The sequence below is a fragment of the Thunnus thynnus genome, chromosome 15 (assembly GCF_963924715.1).
Source record: "Thunnus thynnus chromosome 15, fThuThy2.1, whole genome shotgun sequence".
NCBI classification, from domain to species: Eukaryota; Metazoa; Chordata; class Actinopteri; order Scombriformes; family Scombridae; genus Thunnus; species Thunnus thynnus.
In genome coordinates, this window is record NC_089531.1 from 14,975,526 (window position 1) to 14,993,486 (window position 17,961).

Here is a 17,961-nt window from a genome sequence, read left to right on the forward strand (position 1 = left end):
TAAATTACCAAAGACCTGCACAGATCAGTTCATCGGATTTTCTCCTCGGGATGACGACAGACGACGACCAGCCGATCATTTCAGGAGTTTGGCTGCTAGCAGATCAGATGACTGGCTGCTCTCACCTGGCCAGCGGCTACTCACATCTCCGAAAACGTCGGAGCAAATTTCCAAATACAAATTAATAGTCCTAAAGCAAAAATTACAGCAGCTTAATCTCCGCCATCGCTGCTGATTGGTGCAAAATGCATTCTAGGATACTTAGCTTCGGCCGACCAATGGTGTAACTTCTTCACTCAAGTCAGTGACTCACTCACTCAGTCACCTAGACAGACATTTGTGTTTATAGGGCTGACCCCGCTGCTGCAAGTGAGAGTTAGAGACAGTGTTTCCTCTGTAATTTTAATACAGCTCTGGTGCTTTGGGCAATAATTCTAGTTTTGTCCCATATCTGTCGCTGTTTAGGTCTAAGTTATGTTTAAAGTTGAGGCTCTAGTGGTAAAAATGTTTTTAATCGCTATATAATCACTACTCCTAAAACATCTGGACTGTATTTTAGTTTTAGATAACATTAAGGCTAAATTACCATCTTTATCTCTTGCAGTGGTGGTAATGTTCTTGCTGTGGCGGCGCACCACTGCTAAATGAATACAGAGGAAACACAGAGAGAGATTCTCACAGCTAGGTGAAATCGGCTTCTAAAGAAAAGGGAGAGGACAACTTGTGTGTGAAGCACTAAAAAGCCCAAAAGCCATGTTGCAGAACAAACGCCATGCCCCCCGCTGTTCTATTCCACCCACCCGCAACACACACACACACAAACACACTCACACACACAGGCCCGAAGTAAATTTAACTGTCAGCCGTAAAGTTTTCAACTATAGTGAGTGATCTTTTGCCCCCTTTTCTCTCCCCACTTCTCCTCCTCCTCCCACTCCTGTGTCTATGTAAATTAGTTCCTCGTCTGTCCTTCTGTCCATCCGTCCGTCCTTCCTTTTATCTTTTCTTCCTTCCGTCACTCTCCCCAACGTTCTGAACATTTCATTACTTATTATTAGGCATCTCGTCCCACATTCTCAACCCCATCCATCCCTCTTTCTCCCTCTCCCCCACTCCGATAACAAACGCTGACCACAGGCACCCCCTTTACCCCCCCCCCCCGTTTCCTTATCTCCTGCCTCCTACCTCCCAAAAAATGAGAAACAACACTTTCCTCTTCCCTCTTTTTTTGTCCGTTCTTCCTTAACCCCACCCCCCACTATCCACACACACAAAACACACACACCCTTCTGACCGTGGGCCTCTGACACCCACCTTCTCGCCCCCCCCCCCCTCTCCACAAAAGTCTCAAAGACCCCCAGATGTGTGCCCCCTTAATTTCCATTTCAAAAAAGAACCACCTCCCTCCCTCCGTCATCTATCTATCCATGCGTCCACTTCTTCACACACAGCAGACACTTCAAAAACACACCGTTACACACATACATACACACTTATCAGCAAGTAGACTTTTTCCTTTTTCGCAAGAGACAAAAAAACACAAAAACATGCTGACCATGACAAATATCACTTATCTGATCCTTTTAATGAGAGTGCTGGAGTGTTAATAGACAGTCTATTATCAGTGCTACAAGAAGACGTCCCCTTTTAGCGAGGCAGCACTAGTTGGGCTTCCATCCAAATGTATCGCAAATTTTAACCGAATTTTCAGAAAATCGCGAAAGAAAATGTAAATTTATGCACGTTTCCATCCACTACTCATATGCAAATAGTAGGAGTTGGTTCAACGAGATAAGCAGTAGGTGGCGCTAATTCTCCAGTCAGGTGACATTATACCACTGCAGAAGAAGAGGGCGCAACAAGATGACGTCATTATTTAAGTTTTTTGATGCACAAATTGAAAATGTGCATAAAAAGAGGTGGATGGAAACGCACCTACTGTCTGCTCTCCTTTGCCCGCATGGTTGCTTTTATCTCTTACATCCTCATCTGACTGTGACTGAACGCACCGCTAGCTTCTACGCTTCCCAACTAGAAAAAACTTTTCGTGACATCACAACACGCTGCTCTGCTTACTTGCTGCAAAGTGAACGTACAATGTCACGATCGATCAATTATTGTCACCTGAGCTGAATCAGACCCTGACATGACTCTTGCGGTCAATCTAGTTAATAGAGTATAGAGCTGCAACTAATGTTTATTTTTATTATCGATTAATCTGCCGATTATTTTCTCGATTGATCTTTTTTTCTAAAAAAAAAATGTCGGAAAATAGTGAAAATGTTCATATTAAATTCTTAAAGACCAAAAAGACAATGACAACTTCAAATGTCTTGTTTTTGTCTGACCAACAGTCCAAAATCCAAAGTTGTTCCATTTACAGTCACGCATGTCACAGAAAAGCATCAACTCACGACATTTAAAGAGCTAAAGAGCTACATTTTTGGCATTTTTGCTTCAAAAAGGCTAAAACGATTATTATTATTTAATTATCAAAATAGCTGCTGTTTAATCTTCTGTCGATCAACTTGTCAATCAATCGACTAATCATTGCAGATCTAATGGAGTGATCGAGTAGCTGTCTGAAAGTTTGTGTTATCAAACCATTTCCATATGACTGAAGTTGTTCCATGTTGGAAAGGGACATTTACACAGCGGAGAAGATTCACTTTCAGCCATGTGGTGTTGATGATAACAAAAATACATCACGATACCGTAAATACCGTATGATGACAACTGTTCATCACATTAATATTTTCATATCAGGACCCCTAGTAATGACAACATACTGTACGACACTGACTTGATGACTGAAGCTCAATATAGGACTGCTAGGGGTGATCTGATCACTATCTAAAAGCAGTACGAGCTGTTTTTGTGGCTATCATTGATGTTACACTGCAAATGGAGTGTCACTGAAATTCCTATGGGCAAAATCAAAATATCTGACTCAGCCAACAGGTTGTGGCTCTCTGCCCAAAGTCAGCTGCTTCATTTTAATTCAAAGACTTCCCTTCATTATATATGACACACAATTTAAAATAAAGTTCAGGACAAGGTGCTACACCTTTAAATATGCCAATTAAGCACTCTTAACTGCTGCAAGAGAAGATAACTCCCTGCTTCTTTCAAATTTTATCTGGTTTGAAGCGAAGCCCTGAGGGCAGCAGCTCAAACTGTCTGCGGGGCTGTACCCTCTAAAGTCCAAAGCTGCTGCTGCATGATTATTTAACAGTATCAGAAGACCTAGCCCAACCCCATCCTGAGGAGAACAGGTGAGACACTTAGCACTACCTTACTGTATTGTGCTGGTTCTTTGAGAGTTGGGCCAAATGTTAAGCTGGACCAGAGGCAAGCTGGAAGAGAGTCATATCTCCCTCTGCTTTCTTCCTGCTGTCTCTCTGCTATGGAGCAGCCAGCCAGAGTTACATGAATAAAATAATATAATTGGCCATTCATGACTTACAATTACTAGTACCATGCTTAATCTTTTTTTTTTTTTTTTTTGCTGCAGTCCAAACTGTCCACACAGCCAGAGGCACACACACACACACACACACACACGAAAATCAGTAGAGCCTAGTGTGGCTGTTTGCTTTAATGAAAAAAAGAGCATACATGTTAGTCGTTTAAATCATAGTTTTAATTTGACGGGACGCCGTAAAAAGTCTGCCCCTTATTACAGACACACACACACACACACACGCACACACGCACAAACACACAGACAAAGGCTCACACTGACAGACACACGCATGCATGCACACAGAGTGAGGACAAAGACTACTTTGAAAAGTTACTCAGCCACCAGATGTTTTAGCCAGATCCCAGACTACAATACTAATGGGGCTGTACGTGTGCATGTGTGTGTGTGTGTGTAAGTGTGTGTGCGCAAAAGAAACAGAGGGAAAGCGAGAGAGCAATGTTTTTAAAAGCGGCAAAAATGAGTCCCCTTCCCCAGCAGGTATATATAGTTATAGCAAGTCTACATGTACACTTTCTGAAATGAAACCAAACATTTCATATTTCACACTCCATCACACACGCAGTTAGACACACACAGAAAACACAAATACACACATAAGCATGGCAATTTTATAAAATATTAACACGTCACAGTTGACGGGGTAATATTGTGCGGACATATACGAGGAAACAGGGCTTAGAGCATTCCACACACACACACACACACAAACACACCCATGTGTGAAATAAAGAGACCTAGCTAGCGATAGTGCATGTCTCGCACTGGAGAAAAACACTGTGTTTGTGACAGAAAAGGGTGCCACATCAAACTTAGTAAGGAATTTGGTTGTGACTGAAAAAGATCACAATGGCAAACAAATGTCAGTGTGTATTTACACTGGAAATCAACGTTAATTGCAATCTCTGAGCAAGAAAATAAAGTATTTTGACCGTGGTTACAGTGTGATTTGGCACACGTGACACTAACAGTCTGCCTTCTCTTGCATTACAGTGAGTATAAGAGCAACTGAGATTTACAGATAAAGAAACAGAGCGAGAAAAAGAGGCAGCCATGGAGAGAAAAAAGGAAACAGTGAGGCATAGAACGAAAGATAGCGATAAATTTGTGAGCTAAGCAATCTAAGTGTGCGTGTGTGTATGTGTGCAGGTTCTTGGTTTGACTGTTGACACAACAGACAGTTAACCTCTAGTACAGAAATAAACAATCAGTGAGTCAACTCAATCATAACCAAGCAGCGAATGAGACAGATTTTACCTCAGCAGGAGGAGATAAGCGACGGTAGACTGTTACAATAACTGATAGCCATCTATCAACGATGCTGAACTGTCTGGAAATTAATGCTCTCCACTAGTGCAATTCTGAAAGTCTGATCATGAGCACTTGAGCATTTTCTGACATTACGAGATATACAGGAGGAGCGGATGCCACATCATTTAGATGTATGCGACTACAGCGCCTTCAAATCACCTGTCAACAGGCAAAAACCACACCACACGACTAATCTTAAACCTGTGAAGGTGGAAAATGCTTGCTGTTACAATTTCCTACAACAAAACAACAGGTTGATGTGTTGTTCCGAAGTGGATCATTTTTCCTACACGCACGAAATCAAAATTAAATCTTTGTTTCATTCAAAAGTCAGCGTCTTGACTTTTGAGTGAGACAACTTTTAACCAAGTGGCTTCTTGACTTAAAGAAAAAAAAAACAACAACAATTGCCACTTGTGTTTGAGAAGTCTGGCTGAATTAAGCATACCGTACTTGAGGAAAATGGTTCAGTACTCTCTCCATCTGCGTGATGCACATCCTTTTGAGTCTCAACACAAAGAAGCTTACAACATAAATCATTTCACATTTTCCTTAGCTAATTTCGTTGTCTGTCTGCTGAGTAGCGCGTGAAAACCGAGGAATTACAAGCGGAGCTGTGCTCATAGGGAACGCTCGAGTACAGTATACGAAATGTATTCAAACAAGTCTGAATGCATTTTTACAGCCTGTCATGCATGTCACAATCACTCTGTCTAGAATATTTACTTCATCTCCTTATTGTATGCTGTCTGAGAGCAAATATACTATACAATGCAGCGAGTATAGACTGTACATTTTGAGTGTACATATCTAAAATCTTAATTAAAGTTCTGACCTCTCATAAAAAGGAGAGTACCAGGATCACTTAGGGATGCTGTTCAACTCTAGTTTATTCCTCCCAATCACTTTGAAATCTATTTTTTTTACATACTCCTTTTTTATTTTTAAAGATACAAACAATTTGAAACTAACTGCTAACATGATGACATCCTAAACGTACTGACACAAATGTGACAAAATTTGTAAGAAGACCTATTTTGGATGATCAAATCCTTGCCTTCCTGATCTCCCTGCTGGTGTCAGGTGACTGACAACAAGCAAAGCTTCACATAATACATCATGTGCTCTGATACTGAATAATAGAAACTTTAAAAAATGATCTCTGACAAAACTAAATTCAAGCTGCATGTTTACTGTGATGGATTATCTCAGTCAGACTCTTTTCAAGTCATTTCAAATAAGTTCTCAGACTGTACAAGAAGAAAGGCAGCAAAACAAGCTCTGATATCCTCCTCTGCGTTGACTGTACACTGACACTAAAAGAAAGAGGAAATCTAAAAGCAAATAAACAAAAAAAGAAAACCTGGCTTCCCTGTGTACACTGACAAATGAGTATTGAATGATATTAAATAATCACAAATGTCAAAAAAAAAAGATAAATGAATATATGTGGTTGTGATGTGACAGCTGCACATATTTTCAGTCCACTCCACAAACCACAACCTCATAAAATAGTGTTGCCATGTAAAAAAAAAAAAAAAAAAAAAAAAAAAAAAAAATATTGGATCGTGACAGTAATATTGGATCTCATTCGAATTCATTATGCGAGGATTAAAAATTTAAAAAGGGCAATTCACCAATAATTCACCTCAACTGTGAAATTGATTCCCCTTTAATGATTTTTGCTGCGGGTTTTGGCTCAATATATATTGTCACGAGATATTGTAATTGGACTGTACCTTTAACGCGGAGCTCCATATTGAAACGTGAAATCATTAGTGCGACAAGTTTAATTGGCTATTATCACAACAAAACCTACAATGCCAGTAATTAGGATAAATCAAACTTTACTTTTTAACTTTTAATGTACCATCAAGAGTGTTGGGTTATATTTACCGTGTCTCTGTAATAGAAAAAATCTATTTAATGCAGACTTGATACAAATAACGCTGAGCTTCCTAACTTTTCTTATTGAGATCTCTGTGAACATTTAAAACACATGTAAATCTGTTTTATCCGTATAAATCTGCGCTCTGTCCACTTTGTTTCAAGCTGATCACTGACAACTGTTAAAAAGCTACATTTCTTACCTAAAGGCACACAGTCATGAGGATAGAGGACACACAGGAGATCACCTGTAGATACTTTGGACATGAGTGCTACTGACGGGGAGCCACTCAATGTTCAGGACTTGTGGAAAACATATAGCCTACATTGTGCCTGTGTGATTTAAGCATCGGTCGTGCAGAAAAATACGCTTGTGTAGTAAAAGTGACAAAATATTTCCATTCAGCAACGCTCTAATATTAGTAACGACAATTAATTTGCTCATTATCGAGCAAATGAGCGCAGAGTCACCTTCCATTAGAACCCGATTTGTTTTAAAGTTAATTGAACACAGCCTTGGAACAAATCATTCTCTGTGTTTCACACAAGGTCAAATCTTGCATGTACAGTGATTGATAACTGAACATCTGAGTGCACAGGAAGCATGAGCGCGGTGAGTACACTGCTGAGTCAAAGCAGTCAGCGCTTGCAACTCATAGCACATCGCATAACAACCCAGCGGGTTTCTCAAACAAGTGAGTTTTTATAAACTAGCTCAGCAGCCCAAGTTGGGCTGAGCAAAGAATGAAAATGGCTTCCTAACTATGCTGGCACCGATTAGATCGAATGTCTTTTACTGGATATTTTACAGGTTTAACGGACGCTTATACACATAAACTTACAAGGAACAAGCAGGTGTTGTTGAGGTTTGAACATATAACCTTTTGGTAAGAGAAGAATCTCTATAACCAGGCTGTACCGCTGCCTGTGTCATCACCTTCTACTGGTATACGCCTAAATCCGCTCAACCACCACTTTATCAGTCTCCACTGTATCGTGACAGAAGGATTATTTCCTCTCTCAGATCAAAGGAAGAAAAGTTGTCCCATATTTAGGATTCGTATGTCCCAAAAAAACCTAAAAAACGAGGGGGGAAAAAAGAAATCATTTCACCCTAAACCAAGACCATGTGCTCGTTATCTGAAGCAGGCCGTCTAAAAGACAGACTTAAAAGTCTAAAATAGACCAAAGACATTAGAGACAAACTCAAGCCTAAACAAGGCTGCACTAACCACAGACAGAGAGTGGGGATGACATTTTGGGCATTTAGCAGACACTCTTTTCCAGAGTGACTTCCAGTAACTGCAACAGGAGAATAAGCTCAAATCCCTGCATCACCAGTGTTACAAGCAGCTAATATAACGCAATGAAAGAGCCAAAACAATGTGCCCAGACAGTAAAATAAGTTGAAAACAATTGTGTCCTTGGGATATGAGCAAAACAGAAGACCGGGTAATAAAGAAGAGCTTGCTACATAACTATGAGCCAAGAGAGCCAGAAGCCTTGCAAGAAGTTTTTTTTTTTTCTTTAAATAAACTATCCGTGACAAATGGATGTTTTCCTTTATCTGAACTGCAGGCAGGGTTGAAATGAATAAGATGATTGCTCTAATAGATGCTATCTTATCCTGCTTATTTGAAACCGAGTTAGGACAATTCACATCCAAAAAATAAGTGGGATTAGAAATTATAAATAAATAAGAGTTGTGCATCCACATGAAGAAAAACCCTTAAAAACCTTCTTATCCCTTCTGATCTTCTAATGTTTAAACACACAGTATGGTATCTGTTTTGTTATTATTGTTAGATTTACTAAATGCGGATTTTATTAAGGCAAGATCTTAATAGTGAGGTATGGAGATGTAGAAGAAGAGGTAAATGTCAGCAAGGCTTTCTATACAATCCCACACATTCAAAATATACAAAACAAAAGCTTGGAGTAAAAAAGGAAAAACTGAAAGAAAAGTCTTCAATAACCTAATTTTTAAAACTGTTTCTGAAGCCACTTAAGTCAAGTCTTCACAATATAAAGCTCAAGTGATTTTAATGGGCCGTTATCCCTGTTAATTCCACACAATCACCTGTAGTGAGCAACAGGACTGTGAATGGGATTACTTCACTCGCGAGCGATGCCTACGTGCAATCTTTCCACAGCCAACAATGAGGCCGAGATGAACTGGAAACCAGTCCTCTGTTCCTCGTATTGTAGGTGAGGACGGTAAAACTGAGAGAGGCACTGAGGAAGGACATGCGTCAGTCCGGTCGAAGAAGGGGAGAGAGACAGCAACAACTGCTCAGAGGTTATGACAGGGATTATTACGTGCATTCCCTTCACCGATGATGTTTTATTTAGCGGGTAACGTGAGGCAAAATAGCCAAAATTAACAGAGCTTCATCTCTCCAAAACGTTCGCCTCTGTATGCAAAAATGATCTCACACATCGAGGAGGTGCAAGTAAAAGTTTTTGCAAAAGTTGTACCAACTTCTAGCGATCCTACAAACCTTTTTCTCTTATCTAGTGTGTGTGAGATTTGACTGCATAATGTTCACAGTTCCTTCAAGTTTCTACTATTTCTTAAGGGCTTGACCCACTATTTGTTCTAATCTTTATGTCAGGCCTTTATATATACTTATTTCATGACAGCACCTATAATTTTTCCTTTCTTTTTTCAAAGCTGCAGACAACTTTGCCTTCGTAAAAAAAAAAAAAAAAAATACTGATATTAAGCAGTTTTCCAAAAAGTATATAAACACTCTTTTTGATTGATGCATAATAACACTTTTAGAGAAAATTATGGTGCAAGACAAAAATTTCCATGTCTCGTTCTTTTCAAACTCCTTTATAAACGTGATACATTGCGGCAGCGGGATCAATCACACGTCTACAAGTGAAATCACTACAATTTTCCCTAAAAAGCCGTTTGGGCTGGGTTAAAGTCTCCTTTTACACTCCATCTCAAACTGGCCTTTTTCCCTTGTAACGCAGTACCGCTTTGAAACGACCAAAGACAAATGCATGGCAGCCCACAAAATCACTACAGTTGTTCCTCATGTCTTACAGAACATCAAACCATCAATAAAACACAGGAGATACATTCCAGCTAGTTGAACAGGACATTTCTGACTTCCCTCGCTCCATGTGTTCTCTCTCTCTCTCTTTCTTTCTTTCTGTCTCTCTCTCTCTCTCTCTCTCTCCCAAAACTTTCTCTCTTCCCAGTTCCACCGCAGAGACTTCACATATTGCAGCCATATGAGTAAGCCATGGCTGTCTCCACAGCACATACAGACACACACACACACACACACACACACACACACACACACACACACACAGGAAAAAGTGCTGTGCTCTCTCCCACTCTGTCTCACACACACATACGGGAAAGAGTTTTACAAGCAGAGGTTCTCTTTAGGAAGTCGTCAACTGTTTTGACGTTTAATAGCAGCTACGAACAAGGCTGTGAGATACAATAATATCCAGTGTCTGGAAAGAAGAATAATTTCTAACGTTATGAAGCTGGATTGATACGTCGCTTAGATCAAAAGTCTTTGCTAATTTTAAAAGATCTTGTTAAAAGTTTGTAAATGTTAACAAAGGGCGTATTACATGCATGAAATCTGTGGATATAAGTCGGGACATAACTTTATAGTTACGAGCGACTCTACATGAGGCTGGAGGGTGTGGAAACAAAGGAAAAACATAAGCAGGGCAAGATGGATATGACCGGACAGGAAAGTACTGACTGTAAAATACTGACAGCTGTATTAAAAGTTGACATTAAAAAGATCCTGGTTTACTTTGCAAAGCGCCTTGAGATGTATCAAACTCTGAATATCATCAGTGTCAGGTTACAATTACTTGTTTAAAAAAAGATGACAGAAAAACTTAGGGAAAAATAGTGGAACTGTCATAAAAATGTGTCAACATAATGCACCAAAAGGAGTTCGAATGCAAAACTGTTAGAAAAAGTTACACACGAAGCTGAACGTCCCATGAAGTAACCGGATGCTTATCTTTAACTGAGGCAGAAATATTCAAAGTTTCTATTGATTCAACTCTAACAACAGTTTTGTGACTTTGAAAAGTTTTTTTTTTTTGCTTTCAAAAACTAACAGAAACAGCCATGTGATGATCCGTACAGAGCACACGTAAACACGGCTGTCTATCCTCCTCATGAAAGTCAGTGTATAAGCTTAAAAAGTCAAAACACTCTCTCAGCGTTTATAGCTTCAGAATTAGATTTGAGTTAGTGTGCCGCCTGTAAAACTGCAATGCAAACTAAACCTTAAAAGTTGCATGAATTATGTTGTTCATTTGTTTTGTTTTTTTTTTTACTCAAATGATCCCCACAGTTTTATGGACTGAGAAGATGCGTGTGTATAACCGTTCCCTTCTGGCTGTGGCCGAGTGTCAGGCTACAAAACTTGCAAAAGTAGCTTGAGAATTTTTTTAAGGAAATGTTAGAAGCTACAACTTTAATTTAAAAAAAAAATCAAGATACAAACTTAAACTGATTTTTTTTTCAAAAGTCTGTGTGATCAAAATTTCTGCTTGACTCTGAAAATGCTGCAAAGCTAAAGACGTAGAAAGACTGTTGAAATAGCCAGAAGAAGTTTTTCAAACTTCACAAGGTTAACCACCCAATGAATACATGAATTAATTCACTAAAATCAGGAGGTGTCAGCTTTTCAAACGACTGTGAACAAGTGTGGGGGGTCAGAGTGAAGTCTCACGGGCCTGCTCTGCTTTAAAAAAAAAAAAAAAAAAAATGACTGAGGTTATCTGTTGAATAAAAGTCGGTCCACACATAAGCAGTTCTTTTGGGGGCCAGAATTGGAGAACTGTGGAGGACTATGTAAAAAGCTTCCTAGCAGTGTGTGCCTCATTGTACTGGCTTCACATACTCTGCTCTCCCCACAGAGTTGTCATGCCTACCCGGCTCCCTTATCTCAAAGGAACATCACAGTTTCTTACGACAAGAGAGAGGGAGGGAGGGGGACTTTTTTTTTTTTTTTTTTTTTTTTTTTAAAGTTGAGTGGAAATACAGCGCAGGCTTCCCGGCATCACTCGTGAAAAGTTCAACAACAACAACAACAACAACAACAAATAAATAAATGATATATGAGCTGATAGGTACTTGTTTCCTTCTGAGTTGATAAGAGGGGGAGTTTGGGGATCTTTTACGACAATTCACATCCACCATGCGCTCGCGACCTTCCTAACAATGAAAGAGGTGCAAAAACAGCGCCACATCGGCTGTAAACCACTTGATAAACACACTCTCTTTGATCTAGACTTGCACTGCTTTCCCCCCCCTCTTTTTTTTAGTCCAAAGAAAGTACAAGCATCTAACTGTTTTCATCTTTCGGCATAAACCTCTCTCTCTCTCTCTCTCTCTCCCTCTCTCTCACACTCTCTCTGTTATGTGTGTGTTTCTGTACGACGTGCGTCATTCGGAGGACCAAGAAATCTGAACTTGAGTATCAAGTTTGCAGTTAGAATAGTGATGAAAAAAGTTATCAATGAAAATGACAGAGAAAAGTAGCACACGGTACTTACACAGGAGCTGCTCTGTAGTGACAAAAAAAAGAGAGACCCACTCCATATCACCGGCTTCTAAGCAACTCAAGTCAGGATGTCACTATCGCAAATGAATGCCAAAAACCCAGACAGAAAACTTATAGAAAATAAAAAACAAAACAGCACAAACCTACTTGAGGCGACTAAGTCACTCCACGTCCCCTTGCTTGTTGGCTTCAAACTCAGTCTTAAATCAAAGCAGTAGCCGTCCCCAGTAGCCCCCCCAATTTGTATCTGTGTAGCGTTTGGGTGTCCTAACCTAAATGTAAATTGCCATGTGAATTGAAAGCGGCGCAGCTCTTCTCCTCTCTCTCATTCAGCAGATCCCTCTTTCCTTACCGACGCTGCTCAGGCCGTTAGTTACATAAGACGCAAACCGACTCCTGCCCGTCGTAAAAAAAAAAAAAAAAAAAAAAAAAAAAAGAACTACTAACGGCTAACAGACAGGCAACATTTTCTCTCCTAAACGCGGCAGTGATAGCCCGGCTTCCTTTCAAGACGACCAATTTTCAGTCCCACTTGTCCGACAGAGCATGCATTTCGCAACTCCAACCGTGCATCGCCCATGCGTTTTTTTTTTCTCTCTCTCTCTCTCTCTCTTCTCCTTTAGCCGTGTACAATGCCACTGCACCAAGTAGAGAGGGCTGTAAGGCTGTGCATGGTGTGCATTTGTGTTCTTTTGGTGCTGCTTACCTGTTGATCAAAATAAGCATTAGCCTCTTTCTCTCTCTCTCTCTCTGTGTCTCTTTCAAGCAGCCTGTTAAGATGGTGGCTGGCTGGCTTGTGCTGGCTGGCTGGTTCGTCTCTTTGTGGGGTTTTTGTTTGTTGATGATGTCGGACGGGGTGACTGTGTCTTGGCTGTCTCTCTCTTTTTTTTTTTCTTTGGTCTGAGAGGGAAAGAGAGATAGTTAAGGCTTCACGGCAACACATTTAAACTAGGCTAACGCCGACTGATTAGTGAGTGAGTTTGGCTCTGGTGTTGCAATAATTCCGATTTATAGTATGTTATTCAGCCGCCCGGAGCCCGGATTTGCTGGCCAGAGCAAACCACAGCAGAGCAGCTCGTTATCTGTTTTTTTTTTTTTTTTTTTGTCCAGACTAGTGTTATCGCTTTGCTGTGACAGGACCTCTCTGCCTGCCTCTCTGTAGGCTGTGGGCATTACGTCAGAGGAGGAAGACACAGCAGCTCTATTAATATCAAGAAGCCACCCGAAGACTGACTCTTAAAGTGACACACACTGTAATCTCACTTATCTGCACAGTTAACACTAAACCAAATCAACTACTGCGCTAAAAATCAAGAAGGCTCCCCCCTAAAAAGTGTCACACACTGTAATCTTACTTATCTGCACACTTAACACTAAATCAAATCAACTCCTCCACTATCAGATATCAGATAGACTGCTTCCTAAAGTGTCACAGTGCAATCTCATTTGTTTACACAGTTAATACAAAATCAACTAAATCAAGAAGACTTCACTCTTTAAGTGACAAACTGTAATCTTAGTGTTGCTTCAACACAGTTAATACACCAAATACTTAACTAAAATTGAGAAAACTGACTGTTAAAGTGACACATGCTGTGATAAATCATTTATTGACACAGCTAATAAACCAAATTAGCTACTGAATTATAATCAGTACCACTGACTCCTTTGTGAATGTAATCTGAGTTGTTAGTAGAATTTAAAGCATTAAAGGTGCACTGTGGGTTTTTCATTGTAAACAAAAGTCTTTGTTTACATTCAGCATTTCTCACCAAAACATATTGTGTCTCCTTTAGGCTTTAAAAAAAACATGTACAATGAATTTCCTACATCATAAAACATTTGGAAAGAGTAGAGCTGCAACAATTAGTCAATTAGTAGATAGACAGAAAATTAATCGGCAAAAAATTTGATAATCAAATAATCATTTTGAGTAATTTTTAAGAAAAAAATACAAAAATTCTGTGGTTCCAGCTTCTTAAATGGGAATATTTTCTGTTTTCCTTAGTCTTCTATGACAGTACACTGAATATCTTTGGGTTTTTGGACTTTTGGTCGGGACAAAACAAGACATTTGACGGTGCATCTTGGACTTTTGGAAACTGACCAACATTTTGTGACATTTTATAGAATAAAACAACTAATCAATTAATCAAGAAAATAATCAACAGAATAATTGATAATGAAAATAATTACTAGTTGCAGCCCTAAGAAAGAGTTTTTGAATGTTTTGAAGCCTGTTCTCATCAATTTGTTGTCTTCCTCTCCTCTTTCATTGGTGCACTGCTTTCTTATGTTGCACTACCACCTCCAAGTGTTGGCATGTATTACCAAAGAAATGTATATCACTCTCTTCTAAGCTTGTGGCATTCATATGTGCAGCAGGACCCACATGAAAACATAAAGACCAAAGTTAAGATAGAGGGACGTGTTCATCTGAACATTGCTCCACAGCACTACTAGTGGTCAAAAACTAAACAGGGTACCTTTAAGTCTTTGATGAAACACACTTTGATTCAATTTATTACTACTTGTGAAAATAGTATTTTGTATTCTTTGCTTGAGTAAAAGAAGCAATACAACAATGTTAAAATACTCCAATACAAGTAAAATTGATGTATTCATAATGTAATTAAATATCACAAGTAAAGATCTGGATTTTGAAGAATGGCCCCTTCAGATTGTTGAATTACATGTTATTACAAATTATTATATGTTATCTTGAGCAATTCTGGTGTGAATAATCTTATTCTTGCAGCAAACAAAGTTTAGGGAAAATGATTCATATAAAAAATATATTGTTACTTAGTTAAAAAGCAGATATGATAGTTTATGATAAAATTTGCAATTTGTTTGACCATCTACATCAGTCTACTATTTACTGTACAGTATATTCACACTGGATTCTTGCATAGTCTTACTGGTAGCGAATTAAACAAGACATTTTAATGAACCCATATGCAAATAATTTACTACAGTTTTCACAAGCGTTTAAAATGTAAATCAATCTTTTACAGCTTGAAAACACATGGAAAACGCAAGTTAAACTGTTATGGCATGTTCATACTCGTATCTTAAATCAAAACCTCAGGCAATATAAAATTGAAAAAGTGTATTAAATCTCAACCAAATTTGATGTGGTCTCCCCTCTACACTGGAAGATCAGAGGTCTATACATATTAAAACCTCTTATCTTTTATCACTACCTATTTAACCACAGGGCAAATGAAACCTGGGCATGCATGATCACAATATCACTCAGTAAATGCATTTATAAGATGATAATTTGCTTAGTCAGAAAGGCTAGTGCATTTACAGAGAAGGTATGGGCAATGTAACAACAATATAAGATTTTATTGTTTACTATTAAACTATACATGATTTGATATGAGTGAAACATGGTTTCAGATTTTTTCTTACTGTGGCCATGATGCAAAAATAACCAAACAATAGTTTGCAGGAATGTTGCGGGAGGAAGTGCGTGACATAAATAATGAATATGCCCTTGTTAGCTCAGTGTGAAACTCAGGCTGTTGGATAAATCTCTCCCCCTTCGCTTCACAGTCTTTCTCCCACCATTGCCCCACAGGGGAAGAAGGGACTGTGAACTTTTTAGCTTCTTTTTCAAACGCTGCCCTTCAAAAGCCAAAGGTAAGATTTTTTTTGCTAACAAAGGCAATACTGCACCCTCCAGGCATACACACTGCTGGATACACCACCTACCGAGTGGGCAGGCTTTGGACGGACCACAGAGGAAAAAGTCACATTGAAGAAATAATACACCTGCCACCTGCCGCAAGTTTTGTACATAAACCTCCCATTGATTTCTTTTTGAAACCTCACAATTTCTCGCCCTCCTCCATTATTTTCTTCATTATCTTCTTCAAGTCTGTCTTCAAGAAAGAGATTGTGTACCCCGTCCCATAGTTTCCTCTTCTTATTTCCAACTGATATTGTCTTGTTGGTAAGAACAATCTTCATCTTTTGTTTCATGCACCCATCAACATGGGGTATATGCGGTAATATACAATATAGTGCAGCAATCTTGCTTGTGATGACACATCTCCGTGTGACGACACTGACTAGACAGTCTATTTGTCACAGACAGTGTCATATTTACTTAAGGTCACCCAGTGACCTTTCTCTTTGTTTCTTGTTGAATTGTTGTTTGACTAATGTAGTCATATCCGTCCTTTACTCATTGAGGATTTGATCTCTCTCTGGTGTCTTTTTCTATGGCTCTCTAATGAAGGAGGACTGCTAAGGAGGTAAATTCAAACGTAGCATGCATAATTTTAATTTCATTGTTTTGTTGTCATACAGTGCAGATATTTCAAATGGTAAAATTGTCAGTAGTAATGTAAAGTATGCTGCTAATACAGTATATAGCAATCATATTGGGAACTTTGTCATTCCTCCTCTATCTTTAAGGCTTTTCAAGCCTCATCAGTAATCAGTAGGAACATTTATTAGCTAACTCATCTCCCCTGTGGTTAAATGGACAAATGTATAGCCTAACCTTGAAATTACATTGATATACTACTAAATTGCAACAGCAAATAAGTTTTGCTAGAAATGTAATGCTGGCTGAATTACATTTTCTCTCAACATAAAGAGAAAATGTCAGTTAGCATATTTGGCAAGTTGCAAAAATGTTGATCCTGAATGTATGAGTGAAATGGTGTGAGACAACGTAGTCCTGCATGTTGTACACCCACCATCCACCCCAGCCTCCTCCCTCTGGCTTCATGGCATTATATTAGCGCAGCACTTTACTCATTCAAAAAAAAAATGTTGCCCGTGAACATAATACAGGCAGAAATTACTTTAACCGCAATCAACATCATTGGGAAAACAATTTAGTTCTATATGAATGTAATTTCTAGGAGACAGAGTTGAGTCTAAACATTGCACACATTAGTTCAACAGTCCATGACTTTGCATAAGTTGTAAATTAACCAACTAAATTTAATATTAAATAAAATAAAATGTTTTGATTTTTATTCTTCAGGTAGTGTTTTATAAAGGGCTGAACCCCTTTTGCTTAAACTGAAATTTTGGTTGGTGCCTGTGCAACATAACCCATCTTAATATCAGTAAAGCATCTATGTCCTTCTATAAGTATTTCTGTTATTGCAGACTGCCTGGACTTTCCTACAAAACGTATATTAGAAAATACTGCAAAAACACACTATTCCTAAATAAATTCATGACAGCTGCATGGCAGAGAGAGGTGCAAACAGGGGAATGAGGATGGCCTGCATAGTGTAAGAGTGAAGAATCCTTACAAATACAGTGGTGATGGATGAGGGTTGACATATGGAGGGTCGATAATTGACCAGAGGAACAATGAAGTCTGAGGAGGTACAGTAGCATGATAAAGTTTCTAATAAAGCTGCTACAGTACACTTTTTTGTAAATGCACTAAAACATGCAAAAAAACACAAGTGTAATCTCAAGGCTCAAATGTCAGTTGGAATGATTTTCATAATAACAAGGTCAACCAAAACAAAAATCCTTTGACTCTGCTGTCTAAAAAACAAATAGAGAGAGTCCTCTGCAGCCTTAAATCAATGCAGTTTTCATCCTTAGTGCCAAGCTTTGGATCTAGCTGACCTTAATCAGGGTGTACAAAGAGGAACGATGAATAAGTGTGTATACACATAACAACAAAGCATATCCCAGTAATCAGCAATATGCATAATCCCTGTG

General features: G+C 38.9%; 1 protein-coding gene across 4 annotated transcripts in view; it reads right to left on the reverse strand.

The window, feature by feature from the left end:
• The window catches only part of trps1 (trichorhinophalangeal syndrome I), a 128,524-nt gene extending 114,827 nt beyond the window's left edge, over nucleotides 1–13,697 (reverse strand). The window contains exon 1 of one of the 4 annotated variants that reach the window (XM_067612810.1): nucleotides 12,956–13,697. The gene's annotated coding sequence lies outside the window, so the exon portion shown is untranslated. The other 3 variants (XM_067612812.1, XM_067612811.1, XM_067612809.1) reach the window with 3 other exon arrangements.
• Between the last annotated feature and the right edge of the window lie 4,264 nt (nucleotides 13,698–17,961).